This window comes from Hetaerina americana, unplaced genomic scaffold, assembly GCF_022747635.1.
Source record: "Hetaerina americana unplaced genomic scaffold, ioHetAmer1.1.p SCAF_8, whole genome shotgun sequence".
Taxonomy (NCBI): Eukaryota; Metazoa; Arthropoda; class Insecta; order Odonata; family Calopterygidae; genus Hetaerina; species Hetaerina americana.
Window position 1 is genome coordinate 10,431,269 of NW_027287427.1, and position 9,597 is coordinate 10,440,865.

General features: G+C 38.6%; 1 protein-coding gene across 1 annotated transcript in view; it reads right to left on the reverse strand.

Moving 5' to 3' along the window:
• LOC139697769 (uncharacterized) overlaps positions 1-6,899 on the reverse strand; it is a 387,739-nt gene extending 380,840 nt beyond the window's left edge. Inside the window, exon 1 of the mRNA XM_071596608.1 lies at positions 6,235-6,899. The gene's annotated coding sequence lies outside the window, so the exon portion shown is untranslated. The remainder of the gene's footprint in view (positions 1-6,234) is intronic.
• Between the last annotated feature and the right edge of the window lie 2,698 nt (positions 6,900-9,597).

Below are 9,597 nucleotides of genomic sequence, written 5' to 3' on the forward strand. Positions count from 1 at the left end.
ATTATTTATATAACAGATGATCTTGTGAAATTATGGCCAAAAGTACATTTTTTTATTCCCGACGCGAAAAAGCTTTTCCAGCATGAGCTATATTTTAATTATGAAATATAACTACTCTAATTGAACAAGCCCAGAAATGATATATAGCCAAATTGATACCTTGATTTCAAATGTAATACATATTATTATGTATATTCATGCATTTACAGATAACAGTGATAAAAACCCTCTTCTCGTTGCATTGGTGTACATAAATCTATTATTTCTAATTATATAATTTTAATATCCCTTATACCTCAGACGAAGTTTTTGGGATGTGAAAAGCTACTTTTCAACTTCTGAGGAAATTGCTGACAACAAACAAAACCTTTAATTGAGCCCAAATTTAAATTACCTACTACTTAAATAAAGGGAAGCCTTTATTAATTTGAGATTGGTTTCATATTCATGTCAATAAACCCACTGAATATGGAAGAGGATTTTCGCAACATGAATATTCTCTGACACTAACAGCCACTACAGAAAGGAGGTTTAGTACTCAAGAAATCCTTTTGAAAACTGCCAGAGGGCATTGAAAGTTTGTTTGCTTTAGATGGTATTCTTTTGTGAATGCTTAGTTAATGAGAATGAACTTAGACCATATGAGGCTAATTCATGAAATGGACGTCATAATTTTCTCAAGGATACTCATCTCTGTGAGACCTATTGGACGTTTCCCAAACTATTGAATCGACTAGTTCTTCCCAAAGCTAATTTTAAAAATCCATTTCGATTCATTGGATCTGCCGGTCAAGTTTGAAGCTTTTTGTTCAATCCTAACAACGCTCGGCATTAGTATCCTCAATTTTTTATCCTACTGCATTTTTTCCATTATCCGGCTGGTAAGCTGGAGTTAAGCCAAATTACGTTCCAACAAGTACGGCCACACTCATTTTCCTCGGATTCCTCTCTAGTAAGTCATTATCCGTAGCTCCTCAAACGGGTAATGAGCAATTGTGAAGTGACCCTGAAGTTTTCCTCCGGGTTTTGATCACTGCAGGTCAAAGTAAGTTGCTCTTATAAATATATAAATATATATATATGTATTAATGTATGTATACATATATATATTATATATATATATATATATATATATATATATATATATATATATATATATATATATATATATATATAATTCAGGTAGGTGGGCGTAAAAAGATGATTTTGGAATAAATTTTTACCAACTATTACTGGAGAACACCGAGGATAATTGTCGGTAGAAAATTTATGCATGATAATTTTGTATACATTTTAGTCGCTCAAAGTTGAATAGAATGTAGAAGTCACATTTTCTGGGTCCTCAAACTTCAAGTGATACATGGTAATGATTCCTGGCCATAATGCCAGGATCTTCTCTTAGAGACTAAATTTTACAAAAGTTTGGTGAGTAAACTTGGGATACGAAATAATTTTCAGAATGTCAAGTTTTCAATTTTGTAAAATTGGTGTGCATAAAAAAACAAAAAATAATGAAATGATTGTATATTTCGTGGTTATAAATAATCAATACAGTTTTTTTTCTTTTTTCGAAAAAGGGTATCACTTCCTTGCATTCGTCCCTATACTCTCATATTATGTGATTGACTAATGCATTGGGAGTAGACGGAGAGGTTAAAGAGCAACAGTGCGGGACGAACTTTATGGATGCAGTGTCTATTTAACTATTTGTCCTTCAAGTTAGCTGTTTGACATTTGGTCATATTTTGAAATCATAAATTGAGTTTTTAAATCCTTCTGGGTAATGCTATTGGTCGGAAAAGTACAAAATTGAGTTTCTGATAGAGATATCTGTTTGCTTAAACAGCTCATCCTACTTTGATTGCGATGATTGATTAAAATACAGGCACATGAGAAGCAGACATTAGTTTTTACGGACTGAGGTATCAAAAATTGATGTATTACTGATACCGCATTCCATTACACACAACCTTAGTATTCAGGCAGCAATCCCTTTTATTAAGATATCCTCTATAACTGAAAGTAAAAATAAAATTGTATAACATATCATAGCCGCTCGAGTAAGGAGATAACTATGTAGAATCCATTAGGAGATATTTCAGCATATTAGTACCGTGTAAAAGTTCAGAAGAAAAAAATCACCCTTTTCCAGTAGAATGAAATGACCCGAAATATAATATATCCATTGATTCTAAAACAAATACAAAGCAAAAATGGGCATACTCGCATTCATAATTGATAACTAAGATTAATAAAATGAATCTTTTTTGGAATTAAATTACTCCAGCTATTGTTAAACTTCCATTTAACAGTTTTGAATGAATCTACTCTGGATGTCGGGTTGGAAATTGACAATACCAGACTCTATTTAATGGAAGATAATGGAATATTTTTGCATTAGCATATTTAGACCACAGCATATAATTTTTTAATTATTGAAGTATTTCAAGACCTCGACTCTGCTTCACAATGCATCACTGTAATTCATTGATAACAAGCATTTGCATTCAGTATTCACTCGTGTAATATTGAGCAGTGGCAATATTTTTTAAATTGAAATTGGCAAAGAATTGCATTCCGTATTTATATTTTTAATTCGATCATAGCGCCCTGAATTCATTAGTACCAAAATGCCATTATCTCTCCGTTGGTTTCTTCTTTTCATTTCCCTTCCTCCGAGCCGCCTTCTATATTCCTTCGATTTACCATGTCGTGGGCTTCTTGAAATATTGAGACGCCGCCGAGGGTAGGCGAGCCGTTATTAGCGGTGAGTTATCAACGGGGCCCCGCACACTGGTTTGCCTTCCTCCGAGAGTTTGCTCACCGACAGACCGCAACGTAAGATAACATCCGACGCGGACCTAATTTCGAGCAGCAGCATCGTTCTACAGGTATGTGAGATTCGTGCTATAATTTGGCGGTGAGTGAGGTTTAAGAATAGGCCAGCAGGGCGAACGGGATCGAGGCCCTAGCGCCATACACTGCGTTCTCTCCCTGCGATGAAGCGTGAAGGGTGTGAACTCACCGTCGTCTCCCGACGTGTCCCTTACGTGTCGATGATTTATCAGAATGTGATTTTTTTGCGTGATTCTGTCAGTGTTCAGTGAAAACAATCGTATTTCCGCTCAATTGTAAAATATCAAGGAATTTCAGGAATTATTGAATGAATTAATTGCAGGGTCTCTCCCACGAATGCGGACGGCTAGAGTGGGTCGATTTGTGGTGGGAAAGGCAGTAAATCTTGGAAAAGCAACGTGATTTACGTCAGTTAACTGTTGGTATTTACAGTGGGTGGACTGCTGCTAGACCCCTGATCCCCCGTTCGATGGTCACGTCACAAATTCACGACGCCACTTTCCATGGAGCAATGATCTGCGATAAAATTGTGCATTAAGCTTGGGCAATATACCATGATTATAGTTATGGAGCAATGATCTGCGATAGAATTGTGCATTAGGCTTGGAAAATTGATTATGGTTAAGGGTGCTTATGGAGATGAAGAAAATCTCCATGTGATGGGATATTTCTTTATCTCTATTATTAACTCCTTTCTGCACGCACAGGATGTTCTGAGAGGGTAACAAGGAGGTTGAAGATGAGGAATGCCCTGGACATCCATCAACAACAAAGTGTGATGAAAATGTGCAAAAGTAAGAAACATGCTCAATTCCCATTGACCCTCAAGTTTGAAAATGTGCCCCTGCATTGCATTGCATTCTTGTAAAAGATTTAGCCATGAGAAAGACGTGCCAAGATGGTCCCCAACGTGTTGTTGGAAGACTACTTGTGTGACAATCTTGTCTTGGACCTCATGATCGAGGGTGAAAGTGACCCAAATTTTTCAGAATAAGTGGTTTCAAGTGAAGAGACATGAATCTTTGAGTACGACCCAAGTATAACGAAGCCCTTTGAGTACAATTTTGGACCGCTGGATAATGCCAACAGGGTAAGCCTTGACGAGGTGCCTAAACGAGGGTCCTGTTGATGACTCACACAACTGGCGGCGGAGGCACTGTCACTGGCATGCCGATGCATTAGGCTGCTCTTATGAAGAATTTTAGCAATCTGTCCTTTTATTTACAAAAATCTTTTCCCCCTTCTTTATCTCACTTATTTTTGGGAAAAACCTTGCATATCGAAAAAAGGGAACATAAAAAAAGTCGGGGAGTTGATGATCCGATCGGGAGTATCATACGGAAAGCGTAAATTCCGAGTTGGGAAAATTTAAAACATACTCTTGGACTAACTTAAGTCACATCAGTGGCACAAGTGTTGGGGCATGGTCAATCAAAGTCTAATTATTGGTGGGAAATTTTGAAAAAAAAGACGTAATCTTTTTTGCAAAAATTGGGAAGAGGTACTAATTAAACGCGAACACAAAGAGAAGTGTGTTTAATTGGGAGGTATACCTTGGTAATTTTATGTTTTTTATGAACTCTTTCGCTACAAATTACAAAATCAGAACGCTCCTAAACATCATGCTTCACATATCCTGCTGTAAATCATATTTTAAATCTGACTATTTTACCGTATTTCCATTAATTCCATCCTAAATGCTTTTTCTATTCCACCTCGCTTTCCCATTATTCACCCCTCTTTCTTAATCTTCTTCAGCATCCTTCTACCTCTCAGTTTTTCTGCTTCATCCAAATTTGCTCCCTCCTTGGAATTGGTACCATCTTCCTCTCCTCTGTCTAAAACTTCTTCTTAGTTTTCCATTCCGTCCATTTTATTTTTTCCGACCTTATTCACATCCGTTTCTCACAATCCTCCAATCCAAGCATATTTTTTGCGATACAAGAAATTAAATATTACGATCGTTTATAGTTAGAATCATCGTGGCCACGATGATCTGAGGAGAACCGAATGTGTAGAAATATTACCAAAGTTTATGCATACGGTAGCGAAAATTAGTGATCTTCAGCAACAAATTCATTATGAAAATCGTTGCACTAAGTAGCAGGCGTATAACTTCCTAAAGATGCCTGAATATATTACATCGTTGACTCTAAGTAACTCTTTTATTTTCAGGTCGATGCCAAATTTATTGCAGCCTTTACGTTGATGAAGGGGCTTTATAAATCAATATATGTCGTGTGTGAAGAATCATTTGAAAGACTTATCTCGTGTTCCTGACTTGAGTGGTTGGCTTCAATGTGAGCTCATCTTGGGAAATTCCTTCCGCCATCAAAAGAGCATTGAGGACCGGTGATACATAGTTGAAATTAATCTGCCTAATAACATGCATTAGAAATTAAAATTTCGTGTACCAAGACCTACAATAATGAATAACGCAAAAAGTTGAGAGGTAGCATTTTAGAGGTGATAATCTTATTTATATATTTATGAGAAACTCTTACTCTCTAAATTGTGTCCTACCAAGGTGGGTTACAGAAAAACAAGCGCTTACTTAACAACCAAGTTATTATGAATTTAATATTCCATATATTTGCTTAATGTTTTGAAAAAAGCCATAAAATTCCAACTATGGGAATTTTTATTCGGCCAAAAAAACATGAAACGCAAAAATGTATCTGTATCATAAAATACTGTAAGATTATGAGTAGCTGGGTGAAAAGCGTGCACGTGTGTAGTATTAATTAATCTGTAACATAATGACCGCTTAACTAATGTGTGACTTACGATTCGAAATTAAAGGAATGCAAAGATGATAGGGTAATATAAAATAATAAAAACGGATATCGACTTGTATGGATTCATGAACGTATGATGTAAGTTTTACACGTACTATAGATGTTTGACTACATGGTGCATTGTAGACTTGCCGTCGGCGCGAGCTTACATCATTTAAGCACTACCTGGGCGCCAGAATCATTAAAAAATATGATGCATGGATTTCATGAACTTATTTATTTACAGCCATACTATTAACTAATTGTTTACCTTTAGATATTCCCCCAAGTACCTCAATGCTGTCTGAAGTGCGTGTCCTGAATCCAAAAGGGATTACCGAATCGATTCAAAAACCATTGATAAATATGAATCTTTAAGGCACGCACGTGGCGTGATCTGTGTTTCCATTCACTATAGGGATAAACCCTATTAAAAATCAGAACTTTGAAAAGTTCATGTTAATGTCGGATGTAATTGCTTTTTTCATTCCGTGCCACTTGCAAATATAAAAAACAGATATTTAATCTATTTATACAAACGGTCCTTGGAATACTGATGATAATAAAATATCCTTGAAGTGATCAACAGTCGGGAACGTACCTTTCCCTCCGTAGTCTTCCGAAGCGGGATATTAAGAGCGGACCCGGCGTCTCCTCCGGCCGGCGCACGGGTCACCCTGCAGTTGCCGACGCCGGCGGCGCCCCCGCGGTAAACTCTCGGCCGGGCCGAAGTTTAGAGGAGGGGTTTCCTGGCTGCCAATTCTCCTCGCCCTATTGGTTCGTGGGGGATCTTTGAGGGGGGGAAGGGGGCAGACGGGTCGGTCTAAGGGGAGGATAAACCCTTTACGGATAAGTAATTCCAAGAAGAAACTTTCACAAGAGTTACCGCACGGGGGGTCGCCGAATTCGTCCCCGTGACTTGACGTTCAACAGTTTCACGTCTGTCCTCGGGGGTGAGAGTCCTGGACAATTTTTGAAGACGGGAGTACGGGAACTACGGAGTAGGAATGTCCTCTTCACACTGAGGAAGAGACGTCTTCGGGCGAGGGCCGTTCCGACTGCTGCCGCGGACGACGTTCCACCCGCCCGCGTAATGCGAGCATTCCGACGGAATGTGGGAGTCTCGCCGTCTATTGTTGTCTACGTGGGAATGATTCCTTACCCTCCGCGGAATTTTCGCTTGATTCTGGGTGTTGGCGTGGTTTATCCCGTGGAACGCCTTACGCGTTTGGCTTCACACTTGCGAGACTGACGATCGTGGAGCGTTCCGAACAATGCCTTCCGTTCTCCGAAGATGCGGAGCCGAACTATGCTCGGCCTCAACTGAAACTGCAAGAACTTTCAGCGGGACATACAAGGGCAGACTTGGGGAAACCACGCCCCCAAACAAGCGCCCCCCCACCCTCCACTCCCTCTCCCTGACGACCCCCCTCTAGCCTCCAGCCTCTCCTCCCCTTCCTCTCCTCTCCCCCTCCATCCCACACCCCTCTCACCCCCACCCACCCCTCCCTTCGTGATCCCCCTCTCCTCTCCTCGGCCAGTCCCCCTGGCGAGCCCCCCCTTCTCCCCGTCTCTCCCTCCTTCCCCCATCCCATCATCTACGCTCACTCTTCTCACCCTCTTTCTCGCCTTCCCTTCGACCGCTATTGCAATCTCCCCCCCAAGTCCCTCCCCGCCTCCGTCCCTAACCTCCGCCCGCTCCTCTCTCTTCTCCGAGGCCTCCGCCAGAGACACGCACCTACCCTCACGTGGAATTCCTAACTCCGCTCGCCCTCATCCCTTCCCCATCCACCTCTCCCTCTCTTTTCATTTTATCATTCGTGAGTCCCGAGTTTTAATTATTTCCCGCATTTTTCTTGGAATCGATCTATCCGACGCCGTAGTTGTCTATTGGATGTCTCGCACCCCTAGCCAAGGGGAGCTTGGCTGGCGTTCGTCTTTCAGGGTTCTCATGGGGGAGAGAAGCAGTTGTAGTCATGATGCCACATCCCGTTCGTAGGTACGGGCGGCGGTTAAGGTGTCGGTGTTGAGGCAGGCTGTTGAAACATTGTGTGTGAGTCAATTGCAGGACGCATTATATCGCGGGGAGCTGACACTCATATTTAATTACCATATGTATGTATTATGATGCCGCTGTATATTCGGACCCAACATATCGAGAGCTGTCGCCTATGCAATTTTCAGCGCTTTGCAATGCTTCCTCATTATTCTTTTGCTTTCTCCTTAAAAGATCTTGATATTTCAAATAAATAATACCAAAGACCGGGGTGGTTTTTTACTAACACTAAAGTCATTAGTTAATAAACAATTGCAAGAAAATAAAAACATTGTATTAATTTTGTTCAAATTCCCTAAAATACATTTTCTCGGAAGCGTTAAACATCGTGCTAGGCGTAAGCTGTTGAAATTATTTCACTATGGAAGAAAAATCTTGTAAAATGCCTGATCAATGTGAAATTCAACCTGGAAAATTGTATTGAACTCCTTATTGTGGCAAAATGAATCGATGGTGCCACATTTCGTTGAAACCAAGATCAGATGTAAGTTAATATTTCTGTTTTTTAGTTAAAAGCGATTGCCAATTCAACATGATTCTCCGGTACGGTTTGTAAAGCTGTTAAATATCTTTGTCGATGTGGCGATAGGTTGATTCTTTTACCAATATTCGTGGAAGAAGAAGAATAAGATGCATAAAATACACCAAAAATAATGGAGAATGAATGATTCAGTCATATATCACTGCATTAGAGTAAAATTGCATATGCGATTCGAAGTAAATTTCTGAGAAATTTGTAATGTATTTATGTAAATTAAAGGGGTACATTCTAAACTCGCTTATGATAACTTTTAATTATGAACTTTTACGGCCAAGAAAAATATAGCTGATTGAACATAGAAATAAGTACGTAACTTCATATAGACCTGTGAGGCCAGACCATGCTAAACATATGGTTTAAATATTTATGACACTTAATAAAATATAAAGGACTTGGCGGACCCTAAAGCTTTCAATGACGATATCTATTGAAGCATTATGTATTGAAATGACTTGCAAGGAAAGTAAAACTGATATTAACTCATTAAATCGTTAAGGCTCACCTATATGGTTGCAATAAAAAAGGGAGTTGGCAAGAAGGGATAGATGAGATAAATGTCTTTCTTTGGGCAAAATTGACACCTAGTCGTCCCTTCCTCCATTTAATCCATCTTCGTATACATATTATATCAGGCATAAAATGTATAATCACATACTGATATGCACATGAATGTATATAGACAGGCACTAATTCATCATGCAGAGATTTGCAAATCGAAAAGAAAAGGATATATATAAGATATATATATGTATATATATGTATATATATATATAGTATATATACATATGTATATATATATATACATATGTATGTATATATACATATATTAATATATATATATATATATATATATATATACACACACACATATATATGTGTGTGTGTATGTGTGTGTGTATTTATATATAAATACTCAAATTAAATGACAGAGATTAAATAGTACAATAAAATAAGGAAAGTCCAAGCAAAGAATGAGGTTTGTGGGAAAAGCTAGGGAGATCTTAGAAGGGGTGAAATTGACTTTGGGTAATTTGCTGAATCAATTCTCTTTTTTAATAGTTAAGTTGAATTTTGCACAATTCTGTACATACTGTGAAGTGGGAAACTTTTTAAAAAATATTTAAATTATTATAATAATTTTTATAATTCATCAAAGAATTTCATCTCAAAAATATCAGCCCAGTGTCCTATCCCAGAGGATATAACATTTTCTTCACCTAATATTCCCAATTCATTCGCGCTCTGAAATGGAATTCCTGTTTTCACTACAGAGACCTCTTTCTTAAAAAAATTATCTCTCAGTTCATTGTTGTGCTCGTGTGTCGTCCTCGGGGCACGCCTGCACGTACAAGAGTGCAGTAGCCCTT